Source organism: Myotis davidii, unplaced genomic scaffold (genome assembly GCF_000327345.1).
Source record: "Myotis davidii unplaced genomic scaffold, ASM32734v1 scaffold42, whole genome shotgun sequence".
Classification (NCBI taxonomy): Eukaryota; Metazoa; Chordata; class Mammalia; order Chiroptera; family Vespertilionidae; genus Myotis; species Myotis davidii.
This window is the reverse complement of record NW_006294243.1, coordinates 2682735-2704938: the sequence shown is the minus strand read 5'-3', so window position 1 is coordinate 2704938 and position 22204 is coordinate 2682735. Positions and strand designations below refer to the sequence as shown.

Below are 22204 nucleotides of genomic sequence, written 5' to 3'. Positions count from 1 at the left end.
ATAGTTTGACAAGGGCACACAGAAGTACAGAAATACATTCTGCCTTTGAAACTGTGTTATATAGTTTGACACGGTATTATGAAGACATGTTGTGGTAATCTCATCTGTCGGATGAGGGTTGATACAGTGAAAAGCAATATGATTGAGAAAAGAGGTTACTCTTGACTCTTGTTAGAGTATATAAAGGCTTAGGAAGCTAACAGAAGGACAGGGGAAGATGAATGTATACTGAGCTGCAATAGAATTCATGAACATGACTAAAAATCCAAAAAAACCCATGCGTGCTTAAATGGTCATAGAAACTTCAAAGCTTAGAATTTTTATAGTATTACTATAAATATCAATAAAAGTTCAATATATTTTAGTATACCAATTGATATATTTTGATGAAAAATATACCTGTTTAAATAAATAGAGCCATTCCCCCTCACCCTGAGAAATTGATCACCAAATTGTAGATTAAGATAAAAATATCGAAGATAAAAGAATTATAGATTTTCATACTGAATGGCATCAGAAATGTAGTTTAGGTCCAACCCAAGTGTTGTGTTGGTAAATACCTAATAACCCTCTCTTTTGGGGGCAGGGGGAAAGACCCTGATTTGTAGAACTTCCCAATTTTCATGGTTAAATATTTCAATTTTGGCTGTTTTCAAGCTAACAACTTTTTTTTTAATTCTCACCCAAGATTATATTTTCCATTGAATTTTAGAGACAGTGAAAGGGAGAGGGAGAGACAGAGAGAAGCACCTATGTGAGAGAGAGACACATTGATTGCCTCCCACATCCCCCCAACCAGAGCCAGGAGCCTGAAACCGAGGTATGTGCCCTTGACCAGAATAGAACCTGAGGCCACTGAGCCAAACCAACGAGGGCTCAAGTTAACAAATTGACATCATTGAACACAGCATTGAGAAGTGATGCACACATTAGGCTCTCACAAGCCAACTCCAGTTAACCGTAGGGCTTTGGGTAAAAGCATCATCTCAAGAAAGATATCGTCCTGTGGTTTTCTGTAAGAGGTTTACAAAGAATAGGAAATTTATAATCAGAAGAATGTTATTGCAAATTTAGTTTCTGTATGTACTAACTAAGGGATTTGGAACAATTTAATATGTGTTGGATCTTAATTTCCTTATCTCTCAAATGGGTTGTTGTAAGAAGTCTATAAGATTATTCATGGAGAAAATATTTAGAAATGGTAATTTCCTGTTCTAAATGTGTTTTTTATATAATTTTAAAACAATTTAATTCTATTGCCAATAAGTCAAAATTGAAAATATATAGTGCCTGAATTCTACAATTGTAAAACTGGCAGAGTTCTTAGGGATGGAAGGTCAACAACCATAGCCATCAGATTGTCTCCTAATGGCACATGGCCAGTTTGTATTGAAACTACAGCTGGGCTAGTTCAATTTTCTCTCTATCATGCTCTTGTATCACCAATTTAATGGAAAAGTCATATTTAAGTCAGCCAGGTACAGTCTCCAATAAATGGACAAGTGATGCTCTAACAGAGATAAGAAACATATTTCACTGAAAATTATTGTCCTCCTGAAAACAAAACAAAAAGAAAATACGCAATTAAGAAAATGGGGTTAATAGAAAACTTGCTTAAGGTCAAATAGTACAGGCAGTGAATGAAATGTGTCACACTACAATTATGTATAATTTGAGAAAGGGTAGCTATAAGCTTCAAGATAAATGTGGGTTTTCTTTACTAAAACACTGATTTAAAAATGAGTTTTTTCTGAAGAAACCCAAAGTTTTTTGAGCCAGCACAAATCTCCATCATTTCATTTTAGCAACAGTAATTTACTTTGTAAATGTGTATACAACATGTTAAAAACCGGTACGTTTTCCTTAGTTTGTTCATATGATTAAGGTAAAGAAAGATGCATTTGTAAGAAAATAAAATGGACAGAATTAGTGAAAATATTGATGAAGATGTTTTTATTTTGTCATACATATTAGTATAGAAACCAGTTCTGTTTTATAGTTTCAGAAGCTGGCTAGGAAATTGGATAGCAATTTTGATAAACTAATCCTATCTAATAAGGAGGGAATATGTTAATTGACCCTCACACTGTTGCAAAGATGGCAGTGCCCACAGCCAATAAAAAGAGAATATGCTAATCTACTGCCCCACCCTCAAAGATGGCAGCACCCACAGCCACAAGATGGCTGGTAGGGGAGGGCAGTTGTGGGCGATCAGGCTGGCAGGGGAGAAGTTAGGTGTTGATTGGGCTGGTAGGGGAGTGGTTAGGGGGTGATCAGGCAGGCAGGCAGGCAAGCAGTTGGGAGCCAGCAGTCCCAGATTGTGAGAGGAATGTCCCACGGGGATCGGGCCTAAACTGGCAGTCAGACATCCCCCAAGTGGTCCCAGATTGGAGAGGATGCAGGCTGGGCTGAGGGACAAACCCATCCAGTGCACAAATATCATGCACTGGGCCTCTAGTTTATTGTATAATAGGGCATGATCATAGCTGGTCATAACAAGTCCTTTAAGGCATCCCCTTTAACTATAATAATGCCCAAGCTAATTAGCACCAGGGTGAATGGCCTTCACCCAAACCAAAGACTCCAACAAGAGTTAAGAAATAAATGAAGATGGTATACAAAAATCTGGCCAAGGCAACGTCTTCATAAGGAAGAAAAAAAATACTTGAAAGGAATAACCTTTTACAGACATGAATGTGGCCATTCAAGTGTTCTACAACTATATAGTTTTGATACATGCACTGAAATGTTTTTTTATATGAGTGAAACTAGAGACTGGGGGTTGTTTTCCCCAAATTTCTGAGACATTTTAGGATCTCCCTCTCTCTCTCCAAACTATACATGTTGATGCCCCATTCCCATCTAAGGGAGCTCTCCAACAGCTCAGGCTCATTTCTTTCTGCTGCTAAGCAATTCAGGGGTGGCTTTGATTTACATTTTTATCACAGTATTTTTTTAATATATTTTTATTGATTTTTTACAGAGAGGAGGGAGAGGGATAGTTAGAAACATCGATGAGAGAGAAACATCGACCAGCTGCCTCCTGCACATCTCCCGCCGGGGATGTGCCCGCAACCAAGGCACATGCCCTTGACCGGAATCGAACCCGGGACCCTTCAGTCCGCAGGCCGACGCTCTATCCACCGAGCCAAACCGGTCTTGGCCACAGTATTTTTTAAGCTGATATTTTTAATAAGCACTTTTCCAGTTCCACTATGGATTTTTTGCAACCCTCTCAAGCTTTTCTCATTTTCTTCATAAACTTTACATTGTCTGTCATTTCTCATAAATTTCTGAAACTTTTCTTTTTCTCTGTGTTATTTGGGAAAAAGTGGGATGGAAATGTGGTATTTTCTTCCAGTACAGATATTAGGTTTATATACTAGAAGTATACCTTTTCCTGAGAATTCTACCTAGTGGTCTTGACTATTCAGCCAAAAAAATCTTATTTGCCTGAAGAATTAAGGTAAGTTGTTCATATGCTTTTTAGTTTAAAACAGTAACTTGTGAAAAATAGAAATAATACCTTAAAGTGTTAATGTTTCCACTATTTGACCAGACAATTTGTGTATGAAATTAATTTTAAAGAAATCTCACTCTGACTCTCTGAGAGTATATATATATATATATATATATTTATCAGACCTGGAAACAAAGGTATTTTCAAAGGCTTTTAAAGAACCTGTTGTCAATTTGCTTACATATTGTATCATCAGGAAATGTAGAAATGTACTAAATATTTGAAAACATTTACATATATAACTAAGGCCGTGGTTCTCAAATTTACTGTACATAAAAACCACCATGATTTGTTGAGCAATGTTTGTTTAAATGCATTTCCAAGGTCCTCCCACTCAAAAATTCTCATTTAGGAGAGCTTACAAGTGGGCAATGTCCAGCTTTGTAAAATCTGGTGTAGGAAATAGTAGTCAATGAAGAAGAACACCACTAAACTCTTTTACTAATCTTAATTTTCCTGCAAATAAATTGACAAGATAAAGTAATTGATAAAAATAACGCTTAGATTTTTCAGGAACTTTTACTCTGGCTTTCATGTGACAGTAGTGGCAGTATATTTTAAGATATTTAAACACACTTTACTAAATTTCACCAGCATTGCACATTTTATAGCACGAGTTCATAGGAGCTATTAATTGCATTTCTGAATACAAGTGATGTACTTCAAACAAAACTTTAGCCTAATGCCTTGATTTTAAGGTTATGATTTGTATATAAATAAGGGACTGAAAACTCATCTGCAGAAGGATCAAAGCTTATAAAAGAAAGTCGTGTTGTCAGCATCATGCATACATATATTAGACTTTCTCTTAGGGATAAAGCAACCAGAATATTTAATTATTGCAAATTTGTGGGGGGAGCAGCATGTAATATATTATTTATTGTGGCATTTCATGCTAGATTAAACAACATCACAGTAATGCCGATGCCATTTAGAAGCTAAAGAATGGAAATAGAACTCTGCAGAGGACAGAACATCACCATGAATCTTGTTTTATAACAAAACAATTCTTTGCTAAAAATTAGCTTTTCCTATACATATTTCCTTATAAAATAGCTTAATGAACCCTAGCCCCAATATAACATTTTGCTCTTTTATAATATGAATGAAACTCAGATGCCAAAAAATTCATTTTAAAACAGAGATATCTCTGATTTCCAGAGTTTTCTATATTATAAGGTTATTTCTAATTGTAGCAAAGGATAAACAATGTTTAGAATATTTTTTATTATCTGATTATTTCTGTGCTTTTTTTTTCCCTTTAAAGAGGTTTTTATTGCCTATGGTGCACAGCTGGTATTTCACATTATCTCTTGTTCCCAGGTGTCTGGGGTGGGGCTGGTCCCAGGTAGGGAGTCCTGTTGAGGGTCCCAGTGCAGCACTTGGAGGGGAGAGAGGGGAGTGTGGAAAGGGGGTCTGGCTTTACCTCAACCACTCTGAACTCAATTGTCCTGTCTGTGCCTCAGTTTCCCTACTGGGCCCTGGGAAGGTCCTGGGGAAATCATCTCCCTCACAATGCCCAAAATACCAGGGGACTGTGGCCTGGGAAAGGTCCCAAAGGAGTTTCTTCCCATCACCCACCTCCACCTTCTCCACCTCGGAAAAAAAAATACTTTCATTGTGTTAAAACTGCCTGAAATTTCTGTGGGTACAGAAACCACAAACTGATCAGCAAAGAAAAGGGCAGATGGGCAGAAGGAACCGGAACCCATTTGGGGCAAGTATCCTTGTGTGCACAGGTTTCTCCCCCAGGCCCCACCTTGGCCCAAAGCCTGCTTGAGAAATTTGCTACCTGGATGTGCCTTGGCAGGGACCCCCACGATACACACATCTCACATCTCAATCTGGCCTTCACAGAACCTTATACATGAAAAACAAGACAAAGACACAGAAAAACTTGAAATCGGGCGATGATGTGGGTAGACACCATAGTAGGAGGGTACTCTGGGGCCTTCCCTGGGCTCAGGCAATAACCAACTGAAGCTTTGTTGGCCACTGGGCCTTGCGGGCAGTAGTTGGGATTATATATCTGCAGGCCCAGGCTGCTCTGGTTGGTGCCCTGTGTGTAATCCATCTTCACAGACCTTAGGAGTTGTCGCACTTGTTGGTCCCCAGCTCGGTGTCATAGACATGCCATCAGGTCCCAGGAACCATCATGCCCACCTGGCTAGCACACTTGTTGGTGCTCATTTGTGGGCTGATGGTTGAGTGGTCCTGCGTGGCAGGTTATGGCTCTTGGGGTCATACAGATGCCTTCTCGTGCCATAGTCCATCATACATGACTGGTTGGTACACTTGGTGCCTATCTGGAGCTCGATGACACACTGGCCTGCTTCACAGTGGCATTCTGGATGTTCCACTTCTGCTTCTCTGAGTACCTGATGCCACTGTCCATGCCATTCTGCGGACCCTTTGTCTTGGCCTTCCCTGCCAGAGTCAGAAAAGACACCTGCACCTGCATCATGTTTCCTCCCTCAAACAGGTCGTTGGCCACGAACAGGTCCATGGAGTTCAAGCTGTGGCTTTGATGAAGTTAGAGCAGTTTTCTAGCTGGTGCCAGTTTTGCATGGAGTGGTTGATCTGGTGGTCTGAGCCTGGCTGGAGCTTATTCATGAGTGTGCAGAGGATAATTTCATCCTTCAGAACCAGAAGTCAGAACCTATAGGCCCATGAGTCCCTTAGTCCAGTGGCAAAGTTCTGCCTCCTACTGAAGGTCCTATTTGGACAGAAGCTCATTCTTGACCTTGACCTTAGGAGAGCCCTTTGTTGAACTGTGTGGAGCTCATACCAGCTGTAGCCATGGGTGGACCAATGACCTGGTTGGTGAGATGGTGGGGTATCTTCTTATGCTTTTGATAATAGCCATTCAGTTAAATTATTCTTTATTCACCAAAAGGAACAAAGATAATTATATGTACTAACTCACAATATCTTCCATTAAAAAGCTTAAATACTGTTCAAAGCAAAAGAACTCAGACGCATGGAAATAAAGGAATGAGTTCAGCATGATACTGCAGAAATGTTAGAAAATAGGAAAAAAAGTTACATATTCACAATAACATAAATTAGAAAAGTGTTATTGAACTGGCCTCATGCATGTTATAAGTGATCTTAAATTGTTACTGCCTTTTAGAGTTCTGCTTTCACCCCTAATCCCTAACCCCCATGGGCAATGAAAACAAATAAATCAGGGTGCTGCTCATAGCAATGGAGAACATTTGCATGGAGATCAGGATGGTCTGAAAAGTTTGTTGGTAATTGAAGAGCTTAAAAAAAATCATCTGATGCAGTAAGGAGAGAAAACAATAAAGTTTTGAGTTTTACATTTTAAAATCGTAAGTTAAAATTTGTATCATATAGTTTGTCTTTACTAGCTATTACATATCGCATAGACTATTAAGAAAAAATCAACATGGAAATTAATTACATTTACTTGCCAAACCTATTTGCAAATCCTGCTTTTTATTTAATTGTTGTTCATTCACACTATACTCCAATTTCTCACATTCTGGAGGCTGAAAAGTCCAAGATCATGGTATTGGCAAGATTTTATCTTGGACTTTCCATGCTACAGAACTGTGAGAAATAAACATTTGTTGTTTAATTCACCCAGTCTATGGAAATTTGTTATAGTGGCCTGAGCTTATTAAGACAAGTAGCAAGGTGCTGGAACCTCTACTATACCATCTTGTCTTATATTTTCATATAATGACAAACTTTACTAGAAGTAGTCTTTATCATTTAACTAAAGGGCTGGTGCATGAAATTCGTGCACAAGTTGGGTCTCTAGGCCTGGCTGGTGATCAGGACTGATCGGGGCCTTCTGGCTGCCGGCCAATGCCTTTCTTCAGTCCATGCTGCCCCCTTGTGGTCAGCGCACATCATAGAAAGTGATAGAACTCCTGGTCTCCCTGACGAACTCCCGAGGGGACATTTTGCATATTAGCTTTTTATATATACAGATAAAGAACAAGTCTTAAAGACATTATAGTCCTATCCCAAAAGGATTTTAGACTGTCTTTACCAGTATCATGTAATTTAAAATTAAGCCTAACCAGGGGCTTTTTAGGGCAGTGAAACTATTCTGTAAATATTATAATTGTGAATATGTATTATTACACATTTGTTAAAAACTTATAGAATATACAACATAGAGAATGAACTGGTGTAAATTATGGGCTTTAGTTAATAACAATGTATAAGTCGTGGTATACCAATTGTAATAAATGTACCACATTAATGCAAGATTTTAATGAAGCTTAGGGGTATATGGGGATCTTTGAACCTCCCTCTCAGTTTTTGGGCAAATTTACAACTACTTAAAAATAAATTATATTAATTAAAAAATTTAAGCTGGGCAAGAGTTACTTATCCCAAGTGTTAAAGGTCTATTTTAGTTGAGGGTTTGATCCAACTTTTTAATGATTCTTTCACTGGCATTATATTTTAGTCTGCATCTTACTTATTTAAAACTCTAAAATACATGACTTGTTCAAATTTCCAGTGAATAGAAAAACTTCTGACAATCAAAACAGTAAGGAATAGGGTAAAAAAATTAACTCAGATTTAAAATTTAAACTTAACTCTCCCTCACTTCAAATTATTGTTTTCAGTGGGAGCTGGGCATTGCTTAAATGGTCAGAGAAAGCTGTTCCTTGCTGATTATTTAAAAGTAAAATATAGTAAGATAGTGACTATTTAAGAAGAGCAGAACATATAGTTTCTTCATCTAGACTTTTTAAAAAAATCAATATTATGGATATATTTGGCCCAGATCCCTAACTTTTAAATCTTACTGATTCATTTTGAGAGAACAAATGAGAAGGGTTAAAAAACAAGGAGGAAAAAATTCTAAATTAGTACAATCAACAATTTTATTGCCTGTTATTTTAGATTGGCATGTTATATGGGTACTCATGTTTTTACATCATCAAGACTAATGTACACCATTCATTTATGACATAATACTGAACTTATGTTGTGACTAAAACAAGGAGATAAACATATGTCTCACTTAGTGATATGGGCTGCTATTTTTGTGTTCTAGAATGTCAAGTTTTAGAGATACCTTTGAGTCTTGAATGTCAAGTGATAGACATTTAAGCTGCATGGGATGAAGACTCATTTCTCTCCTATTCTTATGCATGGATTTCCTCTATCGTATCATGACAGATGCCACCTAGTATTTCCAGCTTATTTTGCATGTGCATTGGGTAGGTGCAAAAAAATTTAGGACCCATTATAGAAATACTAGAGGCCTGGCACACAAAATTCATGCACTTGGGGGGTCTCTTAGCCCAGCCTGCACCCTCTCACAGTCTGAGAGCCCTCAGAGGATGTCCGACTGATGGCTAAGCAGGCCTAAGCAATTAGTCAGACATCCTTAGCACTGTTGCGGAGGTGGGAGAAGCTCCCGCCACCACCGCCGTGCTCCCCAGCTGTGATCCCGGCTTCTGGCTGAGTGGCGCTCCCCCTTTGGGAGAGCACTGACCACCAGGGGGAAGCTCCTGCAATGAGCATCTGCCCCTGGTGGTCAGTGCCTGTCATTGTGGCCAAATGTTTGGTTGATTTGCATATTAGCCTTTTATTATATAGGCTGACTACTACTACTATAAAAACTAATAAAATGATATTGATAGTAGCCTGCCCTTTTTTAAAAATATAGCTTGCCATATACTAAACCAATGGTTCTCAAACTTTGAGGGGCTTCAAAATCATCTGGGGAGTATTCTAATCTGACTTCTGGCAGTCTGCACCCACAGACACTTGGATCCTATAGTCAGGGCAGGGCTTATGAATGTGCATTTCTAACAAGCTCATATGGATGTGCCAGTGTTTGAGAACCCCTATACTAAATCATTTTTCATAACAGATCCTGCCAAAGCTCAATGGCTAAAAAGTTTTCACAGTGGGAGGAAGGACCAGTTAGGACCATAGCCACATGCCAAGGTTTCATCCTGAGATCATTTAGAGAAAGGCAGTGTAAGAAGGACTACTTGTTTTTTTTAACACTGGAGGCCCGGTGCACGAATTTGTGCACCAGTGGGGTCCCTCAGCCTGGCCTGCGGTATTGGGCTGAAACCGGCTCACCAACATCCCCCAAGGGGTCCCGGATTTGAGAGGGAGCATGCCAGGCAGAAGGACCCCATCCGTGCATGATCAGGGCCAGGGAGGGATGCAGGAGGTTGGCCAGCCAAGAAGGGACCATGGGAGGTTTCCAGGCCTGTCCAGCCCATCTTGCTCAGTCCTGATTGGTTGAACCCCAGCAGCAAGCCAACCTACTGGTTGGAGTGTTTGCCCCCTGGTGGTCAGTACACATCATAGCAAGCAGTTGAGTGACCTTAGCATATCATTAGCATATTATGCTTTGATTGGTTGAATGGACAACCAGATGACCAGACACTTAGCATATTAGGCTTTTATTATATAGGATGTGTATACTTTATTGTATTTTCTCTCAAACTTTTGCTTCACTAAAATAAAAATAACCCCTATTACACACACTTTTGACCTTATGGATGAACCTACTTACCTATCTTTAAGTTGGCTATTATTTTTTGAGTTATTTCTCCAAATCATTAATTTCTGAGATATATTTTAAATTTAGTTTTACATTTTGAATGCATGAAAAAATTAAAGGTAGTACATAGATGACTTACTTTAATTTCTACAGGCAGTATGTGGGAAAATGATGATGAAATTTATAGGGTCTCTATGTGCATGTCCTGTGGCAGGGAAATAACTTATAACCCAAACTATTTCACTCAGGGAAGCATATAATGTGCTTCATGGCAAAAACAAAACTCATTTTTTCTTTTAAGTTTTCAGTTGTAAATTTTTAGGAATAGATGAAATCTGAGGCAATATATTAAAAAACTGAAATTGAAAATCTTTGTACTTAGATAAAGAGAGTCATCAAACATATTTAAACACATTTTTAAACACATAACTAAGTGCTTACTTGAAACAAAAGAAAAGAGGAAATTAAAGTGTAGTTTTTTGGGAAAAACGATGACTTGAATGGAGCTAATGAAATTTATTTGCTTTATTTTTCTTTCAGTTGGTAGGAGCTGATGCTCATTGTACCTAGATTGTCTTATAATGAGTGTTGTATTTGGGTTTCACTTTTTTAAAACAAGGTAAATATTTTGGGGTAATTCTGTGAATCATAGACAAACAGGTTTGGATTTGTAGAATATCACTTGCCATGTTGTTGATAATAGATGCATTTTTTTGTTATTTAATTAGCAGAAGAATCAGAATTAATAACATTTTACCCAAAATATAGTACAAATGCCTATCAATAATTTCACTCTTAGTGATTAAAGGAATTTCAGACTCAAGGTGAAGAAAAAAATGCTACATATGACTGAAAAAAAGGTGAATACATGATCAAAGAACTTTAGGATGGAAGCTAGGCAGAGCTGGAGAATATTGAGGCATTAGGGTAGGTTTTATCTCATGGAGGTGTGTCTGCTTTCAGTCCACCCTCCATTATTATATGCTCTTTACATTTGTTTCTGTTGTTAAAAATGGAACCTTTGGCATTAAAAGTGATCATCAGTTATTGCTTGTTGTTTTAATGTATTTCTATATACAAGTATTTCTATTTTTAAGAGTGCAGGCATAATTTAGGAGCTAATTTAAATTATGTTTGCCATCTCTTCATAGTTAATTATTTAACATGATAAATTAATTTATGCAGAAGAATCATGTTTTCAAAGCCCAGGAAGGATGAGAAACATTTATTCTCTTATGTTTCTTCTCAAATTGCATATTGATTACGAAAAATTACTCTTTGTGGCAAGTTTGCCATCTGTTCTACAAACGTGCATGTAAACTGATTACCTATGCCTGGTGGTCTTGAATCAAATTTTCTTTTCATTTCTAGTTAAGAATTTTTGAAATTCAGCACACTACTTGTGCTTTGCTGATATGATGTTTTCAGTTGATCTACCATATTACTTGCATATTGGTTACCTTTGCATAATTTCTTTATGTAGACTTTGTATCGGTTAATTTGAATTGATCTGCTTACAAAACAAGAAAGAAAAGTACAGCAATTCTATAAGTAAATACGGCATGCGACTTCCTTTCTGTTTAACTAGTATGGTGGCAGTAGGTATCAAAACAAAAATTCATTAAATCTATTTCCTGACATTTTATGTTGCTATTGTTTTATATAAAAGAGGAGAAAGGAAAAGAAACCTAGAAGGTTTGTTTGTACCTTACTTGTCATTGATAACTTCAGTATTTGTCTCCTTTGTTCTTCTCCCTAAGAGATTGGCATTAGAGTTCAATGCAGGTTTTTATGTGTACATGTATATTTCACTTCCACATTTTAATTAAAAAGGTTATTTGATTATGTGTTATAATCTGAATGTATAAAACATTTAATATGTGTATATAAATATAAGTGAGCCACACAAAGACTATAATAACAATTGGTGATATTTTTAAAGTTTTGTCATTTGCTAAAATTCTCTCTTAAAAACAACAAACAAAATTGTTATTATTTCTGAATGCCAGAATCAGGCTTAATAATATGTGATTAAATATAGCACATCATTCTTTTAAAATACTTCCACTTTGTAGCTTAATTTCATGCTTAGTTACATTAATATTTAATGGAATTATTTATATATAAAGATTTTTATATATTTGTACACATTTTAGGAGTGTGTAACTCATTTATGAATCTTATCTCTTGCTCTTTGTAAACCAAGGATAGGAAAAAGAAATAATGTATCCTGATGGGCCAACCTAGACTAATTAAATTCATGATAGAGTCTGTGGAAGGACTCAACTTCCCGATCAAATGGTATTAGAACAAAATCATGACTCTCTAACAAGGCAATAGAATTAGGGAAGTGGCTGTTGGATGTTTGTCTTATTTAGCAACTCTTAAATTGTTCACCAGAATTATTGTATCTTTTATCCTTGTCAGTGGCCTGAGACTGAAGAGCCCCTCTAAAGTTCAACAACATACAGCTCTCATTGCTATGCATTCTCAGTCTGAGTCCCATTTACTGAAATTTAGATTCCGTGTATGAATGTAATTACACTATAGCCATTTGCTTATTTCTACTTCAGCAGATTTGTGGTCTCAGGCTACTGGTTTCTTTTCTAAAAACTTTTTACATGGTCTTCCCTATCAGAGTCAACTCTTGTTTTTCATTCACACAAGCCTATGTTATTTGATAGACCCCTCTTCCAATCCTTTATTGTCCTGTCTATTGTCATCCAATTTCTGATAGGAGTAAAATTTTCTTGCCCATAAATTTTGTTTTAAAAATACAAGACAGAGAACTTATTAGTATTATCTATTAATGTGTGGAATACTGCTAATAAGTTCATAGCACTGGAGAGATTTTTGTGAGAAATATATTTTATTTATCTACATAAATTATCAAGTAAATGAGAGGCAGACTTTTAAAATTCTACTCATCAGAATTTCAAAGGTGCATTCATAATTTAACTGATTTGAGGTTAAGACATTATTTTGCATTATATTTGAGGTAGTAAGATCATAAGATCAGATAATTCTAGTAGACAAAAGCTGATTGAACATGTCAATCAAATCATGTGACACCAGAGTACCAGCAACACAAAATGGGTCATGATATATATAGAGGGATATATAAGAGGAGAAATACTATGGGAATTGCTTTATGCGGTTAGGGAGTCAAGAAGTGCCACAATGTGCCATTTACAAGCTGCAGGACCAGGAGAGCCAAGGGTATAGTTCAGTCTGTGTCCAAAGGCCTGAGAATCATGAGGTCAATGCCAGAAGCCAGGAGAAGATGGGTAGCCCACCTCGAGTAGAGAACAAATTTGCCTTTCTCTGCATTTTTGTTCTATTTAATCTCACAGTGCCTGCTCACAAAGGCCAGGGCACCTTCTTACTCACTATCCAAATCCAGTGCTGCTCTCTTCCAGAAACACTCTCACAGTAACACCCGGAAATGCCGTTTCACCAGCTGCTGGGCATCCCTTAGCTCAGTCAAGTTGACACATAAAAGTAATCATCACAGCCAGCCTACTATAAACAGTGGCGCAGTCGCATTACAGGTTTTGCTTTTTTTTATGAATTATTTTTCTTCTGTTTAAAATGGACTGAAGAATGAAATTATTATTATTTTTTATTTACTTCAGGTCAGTGAGAGAAGGCCAGTAGATTTAGAGAAGCAAATAACAAGTTGGTGAAAGTTACCCTGTAGAAAATACTTAACTGGCCTGGTAAAATGGACTTAAATTACTAGCACAGAATACACAAACAAAAATATATCCCCCAAAACAGATCACATTCCAACTGTTTCTAATTATGACTGACATTTACACCATGGAACAATATTATTCTTTTGCATATTTGAATTTATTCTTAGGTAAAAGAATTTTAGTAATGGTGTAGATCTTAACAAGCTAGAAGCAGGTTAGTGAATCTACGCCTTTCCAGGAATGGTCATTACTTAAAAAAATGGGTTATTTCTTATATGTAAATAAATAAAAAGTGCCCCTTTTAATGCCAAATTACCTCCCAACTTCTTGCCTATTTTAAAGGATTGGCAAATCACACATTTTATGCAGAAATGTGGGTTCCTCCTGAATGAATGACAGTGTACAAAGATAGCTGATAGCACTTTTCCTAAGAGAAGGTACTAGTATATTGACAAGCATTAACAAAGCTGAAATAAAGGGCTCTGGCTCTCTTTCCACATATCCCAAACATCGCCCCCTTTCTTGGACTACACCTGGCTTCCTGAGTGGTTTGGGACATGTGGTTTGTCTATTATTGAAGAAGAGTGTTAATGTGTCCTCTGAAATCCAAATAGGAAAATTACAGCCAAAAACCTTAAATATATATTCAAATGTGTAATTTCTCATGTTATAAGGTTTTAAATTGTCACTTTTGTGACTGAAATTTACATAAAAGAACACAAACTTTTGAAGATACAATTAATTTCAAATACCACATATTTGCCTATTATATGCTAGCTTTGACATATAGTATTTTTAAAATAAATATTATTTTTTTTTAAGAGAGAGGAAGGGTGAAGGGAAGAGAGATAGAAACATTGATGAGAAACATCCATTGGTTGCCTCCTCCATGCCCCCTGCGAGGATTGAGCCTGCAACCCGGGCATGTGTCCTGACTGGGAATCAAACCGTGACCTCCTGCTTCATGGGCCAATGCTCAACCACTGAGCCACACCTGCTGGACATCTTGTAATAATTTGTTAAAATTTGATTAAAGACCAGTTGATCTAGAATTCCACTTAATAAGAATATAAGAATACAGGATAGAATTGCAAACAGTGCTAAAATAGAAAAAAAAAGGAATTAATTTGGAAACTATCCACATAAGAGAAATACAATTCTTATTAAGATATAAATATTAGAGATCACAAACATATTCCGTTTACTCAAAAAAGCAGTTGGTGTATTGCTAATCAGTAACTTTGCCCTTTGCCCCACCTTTTCCATCATGCATATTTAAACAGATTAATATCAAGTAGAAAAAGTGATGAAAATGATGTAGGGTTCAAAAGAGAATGTTCAGCCGTATATTACCAGACTTCATTACTCTCTCTTGGGAACAGTAATGGCTAGTTAAAAGTACTGAAGAAGTTTCTGTTTTTATCCTTTTCTCATGGCTATTTTTTCATTTTTTAAAGATCAACTTGCACAGGCATAATGCAGTACTGATATCTTGATTTCTGAATTTATATTAAGATTTTTGTGTAATAGGATTTTCCAGTAAGTCCTGCAGAGCAGAAAACTCTGGGACAAGATAGAGAACTTTCTCTGGACCTGGAATATAAATATGTGTCTAAGAAAGAAAAATAATAGCATATTAGAATTATGAAAAAAATGAAATTGAAGTCATGTTTATAACTTGTGATTTTCTTAATGATTTTCCCTAGAATAGTGTCTTTTAATTTGGTTTTTTAAAATTGCAATATTTTAGCTTGCTTACTGCATTATTTCTAGGAGGGAAATGGATCATGGAACTCTTTCTACATATTTGATTAACATATATCTAAATCATAGTTGTCTCTAGAATCGTCAGTTATCATTAGACCCAATAGTTTATTTATTTATTTTTAAATATATTTTTATTGATTTCCTAGAGGAAGGGAGAGGGAGAGAGAGATAGAAACATCAATGATGAGAAGAATCATTGATCAGCTGTCTCCTGCATGCTTCCTACTGGGGATCGAGCCCGCAACCTGAACATTTGCCCCTAACCAGAATCGAACCCAGGACCCTTCAGTCTGCAGACCATGCTTCATCCACTGAGCCAAACCAGTTAGGGCTAAACCCAAGAATTTAATAAGTTGTAATATCATATTTTAGAACTAAATAATAACTTTGTAGCTACCATAATTTGAGGGGTAATGGGAAAATAGAGAAAGCAAGGCTGACTAAATGACTGGCCTACCAATTAAATTGCATAATTATAAGCCAAAGATAGTAACTCATTTTACCACATCCAGGAATTTATATGGTGGGTACAATGTGGTAGCTGCATGTATTTTATGAATCTAAATTATTTCATTAGAAGGTAAAATAGTAAAATTTAAAATGTGCGCCATGCTCTTCCCTGAAATGTGTTTACTCGATTCATGATTTTTGATAGGTTGAGCATCTGGGATTTACCCTTTTCTTGATAGTATAAACAATAATAGCTGGCCAGTCAATCCATTAATAGTCTAAAAGTCAATACTGTGTGTCATAATTCCTTTTATGAGAGCACTCTGAATGATCAATTTCTGAATTTATACTAAAATACTAGGAAATGACACAGCAGGTATTGTTTGAGTTTGAAATCCTTCATTTGGAATGCAACCGCTATATTATCAACCCACCCTTGCAAATCGCTGCTACCTAGCAGCAGTCTATGAAAGTCACAATAGTGCCAGCATTATTCTCCAACAAATAATTTATTTTATGCCAAAACTTCTGTCATCATTTTGAATCTGTTGAAATTTCCATGTATAAGATACTGAAAACATATTCCTACTAGTAGTAAATTACATTTTGCTTTGGTTAATTCTAATGTTAAGGAAATGGTAATCTTTCAGTTCTTAGGAAACATGGAACACTTTTTCATTTTATTTTGTGCATCTGTAACTTCAATAGAATTGCCCAGTCAAGAGGCCGTCTGGCCAACCTCCAGTGGTTCCTCCTCCTGGCTGGCCAGCCCCCAATAGACCTCGATCACCTGCCAGGCCAAGGGACCCCCCCCGTGCAAAAATTCATGCCCTGGGCTTCTAGTATACTATAAAAGAATAACAATGTGTCCTTCACAGTGTTCTTTTATGATGCAATTATATAGAATACATTATAAATAATTTTATGTTCTTAATTTTATGTACTTGATGAAAGTAATTGCAGGATTGTAAACTATGTGACTCAATGCTGGGTGCTGGGCCTAAGATAAAGAATAAGGCACGATTTCTGCCTCAATGAGTATAAGCATTAATGACTATTGTAGGCATTAATTGTATGTTGTAAAATACAAGTATTATATTTACACTTAAACTTAGAGAACCCACTTTAACATTTTTTGATACAAGTTTTTCCTTTGTACAATGAAAAAAAAAGGTTGACTGCATTTTTATGTGGACTCAGAATTAAATGTCTCTTATTACTTGCTTCAAATTAATTAACTTATATTAAATGACTAACATGTGTCAAATATTGAGATAATAACTGTCCCAGGTTCGATTCCGGTCGGGGGCATGTGCCTGGGTTGCGGGCACGTCCCCGGTGGGGGATGTGCAGGAGGCGGCTGATCGATGTTTCTCTCTCATCGATGTTTCTGACTCTCTATCTCTCTACATTCCTCTCTGTGAAAAATCAATAAAATATATATTTAAAAAAAAACAAACCATACAATTCTTACATTCACATTGTAAACCAGATATATATATAAATTATACAAATAATTATAATCTAGGATAAATATTGAAAAAATATGTCTCATAATCTGACCCACTTTTTGTTTCTGTATGTATTGAGAGATAAGTATTTTATAAATTTTAAGCGTAAAATTTAAACAGGGGAAAACAGTTGTTCAATTTTGTCTCTAAGCTCACAAAACCTAAAATCTGGCCCTTTACAGGAGAAATTTGCTAAACTCTGATCTAGTACTATTGTCAAAGTGAACAAAGTATGAATAAATTGCTTTGTAAAGTTGGTTAGATGGGGGAAATCAGAATGAGTAGATGGTGGATTATGTAATCTGTAAACTATATAGGGTTAACTTGACAGGAGTGGCGTGTGTGTGTGTGTGTGTGTGTGTGTGTGTGTGTGTGTTTGTGTGTGTGTTAGTAGAAAAGCAGAAAGAATGTTTAAATATTAGGATAAGCATGATCAAGGGCATAAAACTCAGAATAAAGACAAGTCTAGGAACTACAAGCAGTTCAAGAAGGCTTGAGTGAAAATGTTTATGTCCTGTCTAGTGGATTTTCCTGGCGCTAACAGAATCCAGTAGCAGACAAAACAAGGACAAACAATTATGAATAGTGCTTGTGCTTTAGAAGAGATGCCCAGAACACAATAAAAAAGATAGGGCAGGAGATTATTATTAAACCTAACAAAGATTTATGAATAAGCAGATGAAGGGGAAAAGGGAGAGGAAAAGGTAGAGAGAGAGAAAGAAAGGGAGAGAGACTAGAGGAAAATAGTGACACAGTAGATTTAGAAGCAATAATTATTCCAGGTTGTTCTTTTGTACAGTGAAAAGGGCTTTGTGCTAACACTCCACCTTTTTAAGGTACATGTAAAGTGAACAATAAGAGATCATGAAGATAGACAATGTTTTAAGCATTGGGTTAATTAAAGGAGGAGAAGGTACTCACTAGGATGGGTGATATTTTCCCAACTATAAATTGGGCGATTATATGGCTATTTTCTTAATAAGCTTATGGAGATTACATTGTTGGATAATTTAAAGTGGTTTTAACTGTACCTAAAAAGTAGTAAGAACTAAATTAATATTAGCTATTATTACTTCATTGGACAAGTTACAATAGCTGAATCTCAGATCCCTGCTCTGTATAATGAGGATAATAACACCTATCTGTAGTGTTTTTAAGGAGGTATTTGTAAAAAGCCTGTTTCACAGGTTTGTGTTCAATTAATGTAGTTGAATTAGTGCCAGTTATTCTCATATTTGAATGTTCTGTCTGCCTTCTTTTCCAAGAAAACACACACACACACACACACACACACACACACACACACACACACACGTCCTGCCTAGGCAACCCTTATACATAATTCACACTGCCGTTTGTGCTGAGAGGGAGGAGTCAGGAGAAGTTGTACAAACATAGCACTAGTGAAGCTGCAAATATGTGATAGGGTGGTTGATATGGAAAGGCCATGAGGAGATGAAACAATTAATTTGGAGCCTTAAAAGGCTGAATGCAAGGAAACTGATGTCTATTGGTGATGACAATTTATCTGTAAGTACGATGTTAAGTTTCTGTGTTAAAAATTTGGATGGGTATAGGTGGCAAGTTTGAGATTGACACTAAAATTTCGGAGTGAGTATTGAGTGTGGAAAAAATGTACTTTTGAACTACCTTAATGATCAGCTGGATTTGAAAGCTATTGACTTATACTTAACTGCATAGTTTTTCTCAGCCTTGCAATCCTACTGGCCTCAAAGGATAAATAAAGAGGTGAGGTTTTACAGAGCAGATCAGGGAAGAGGATAAGGTAGGGTGGAGTCCCTGGTAGAGCTGAGGGCATTGCTGACATGTAAGATGACATAGTCTCTTGGTTGCGAATAAACATGATGCCTGGAAGTTGTTTCCCTAATATTAGAAAGGAAGGTCAAGGGATTTTCAAGATTCTGTGAAGTTAAAGAACTTGGATATTGGCAATGAAGGAGTGAGAGACCTAGAGAAAACTGCTCCCCAAATTAGTAATTCACATCAAAGATGCCGTTGGACATGTACCATCTATTATGGCTTGTGACACGCTCTGGCAGGCCCGTGGAAGCAGCATGCGGCATCTACAGTGAGCTGTGGGGGGTGGAGTGTACAGAGTCAGCAGAAGCCACAGAGCAGTGGTAAGAAAAGGGGAGACCTGAGGCTTGTTGACTGAGGGACTTGAATTTTGAAAAATGGCCCAAGAATTTCTGCAGAAATTACTAGTTTCAAGTCCTTGAATAAAAATTGAAGTGAGTTCCCCTAACCCAATTTGTGGGAAGGATTTGAATGGCTGAATTCTGCCGTTATTTCTAATTCTAAAAGTCAATGACAATTTATACTATTAATATATTGTAGTTAGAGGTTTTATTTTATGCATTGGAGAAAGAGATGAGAACTCTTGAGAGTAGTAGTACCAGAACGTTAGTGCTGAAAATAAAAATTCCAGATGAAACACTACACATACTGGCTCAGGTGCATATTATTAAAAAAGTAAGCATTCCTCATAATAATTAATAAACTTTACAAGTAGATCTATAAAATACAAATGGAACCCTAAATCTCTAACACCTTAACATTTTCATGTATATGTTTAAGGTCATAGTCATCTCAAATGTAGCACTTTTTTGAAACTAGATCAATAGAAAAAAATATTATGCTCCAATCATATTGTCTGTTATTCATTTGAGAGAGAAAAACAGAAAAATTCGAAGCACCCACAATAAATACATAAAATGCTCATTTCATTCTGTTGAGTGATAAGTATTTGAAGTCTTTTTATTTATGTGTTTATTTTGTTTCTTTTTCACACAAGAGATGTGTGTGTGTGTGTGTGTGTGTGTGTGTGTGTGTATGTGTTCCTCCTTAAAACAGGCTGCTAGAATTTAGAATTACTTTTTTCTCTCTCCTGTGGTTGGAGAAAGAACTCAGTTAGGAAAACCATTATGGGTTGCCTCATTAGAGGATTCCTGAAATTGCTTACTTGTGACTACCCGCCTGGAAAGCAATCTCTTGCTCCTTTGCCAGAGCACTGGAGAAGTAGGGGTTATTGAACCCTCTGTCATGTAAGGAGCTGGCAAATAAAGATAGGTTATACTGAGAGAAATCACAAAACTCCATTGTGCAGATGAATTCTGATTTGCATATTGCCCCACAGACCTGGAGAATGCAATTGTTGTTTCCAATTATAGGCTATATAGAAATATGGCTAGACGAACAATCAGTTTTTTTTCTTTGAACAGTGCTTTAGAGCTACACGTTTAACTGTTTCTCTGTGAATTGTATGATTTTGAATGGATCAAAAGAGAACTTTACAAGAAATGATGCTTCAAATCATAGCCTTACACATACATCACAGCACTCAGAGATTACAATGTGAAGAGTATCTAATTCATTCTCCGGCTGGGATAAAAATTATTCCTTGGAACCATGGGGGAAGGTTGCATCTCTTAGCTCTCTTGGCATTTCCAGTTCCTATTGCAGTTCCTGATATCTACAGGCAATCAGTAAATGTACTTAATAAATGATGCTATAAATCAATTTATTAATTTTGCCAAATCTATTTTTTTCTAAATTTCAGTGGGATCACAGTTATGCATTTTTTCTAATATTGTCTTCAATTTTAGAGAATTTCTTCTTATTCTTTCAGTAGAAAGAAATAACTCCGTAATTGTTCTTTTATTAGATTTATATATTTTAAATCTTTTAAAAATTGCAGTTGACATACAATATTATATTAGTGTCAAGTGTACTCTAGGTGACTAGGCATTATATAAATTACTAAGTGATCATCTTGATAAATCTCATAGCCATCTGACACCATACATAGTTATTAGAATATTATTGACTATATTCCCTATGTTATACTTTACATCCCATGGCTATTCCCTAACTTTTTAAATCCCTTCACCTCTTCTAACTCATTCCCAGACCCCTCCTCATCTGGCAACTCTGAAAATGTTCTCTGTATCTATGAGTCTGTTTCTGTCCTTCTTGTTCATTTATTTTGATTTTTAGATTCAATTATTGATAGATATGTATTTATTGCCATTTTATTGTTCTTATTTTTTGTCTTGTTTTCTTCTTCTTAAAAAAGAACCTTTAACATTTCAGGTAATGCTAGTTGGATGGTGATGAACTCCTTTCATTTTTCATGTCAGTGAAGCTCTTTATCTGTCTTTTCAGTCTGATAGCTTCGCTGGGTAGAGTGATCTTGTTTGAGGTCCTTGCTGTTCATCAATTTGAATATATCTTGCCACTCCCTTCTGGCCTGAAAGATATCTGTTGAGAAATCAGCTGATAGTCTTATGGGAACTCTCTTGGTGGTAAATAGCTGCTTTTTACTTGCTGCTTTTATGATTCTTTGTCCTTAACCTTTTGCATTTTAATTATGATGTGCCTTTTGGGTATGGGCCTTTTGGGTTCATCTTATTTGAGACCCTGTAATTCCTGGACTTGTATGCCTATTTTCTTCACCAGGTAAGGTAAGTTTTCTGTCTTTATTTTTGCAAATAAGTTTTAAATTTCTTGATCTCTCTCTTCTGGTATCCCATGGTGCACATGTTGGTATGCTTGAAGTTGTCCCAGAGGCTCCTTATATACTATCTTCTTTTTTTTTAATTTTTGCTCTTCTGATTAGATGTTTTTCGCTTCCTTATATTCCAACTCACTGATTTGGTTCTCTGAGTCACCTACTCTGCCGTTGCTTCCCTGTAAATCATTCTTCATTTCAGTTAGT

General features: G+C 36.4%; 1 protein-coding gene and 1 pseudogene across 2 annotated transcripts in view; one reads left to right on the top strand and one right to left on the bottom strand.

Annotated features, from left to right (window-relative positions):
- Window positions 1-22204, top strand: part of CADM2 (cell adhesion molecule 2) — a 1222723-nt gene that overhangs the window by 467117 nt on the left and 733402 nt on the right. The window lies entirely within an intron of this gene.
- LOC102769713 lies at window positions 5382-6306 on the bottom strand (annotated as a pseudogene).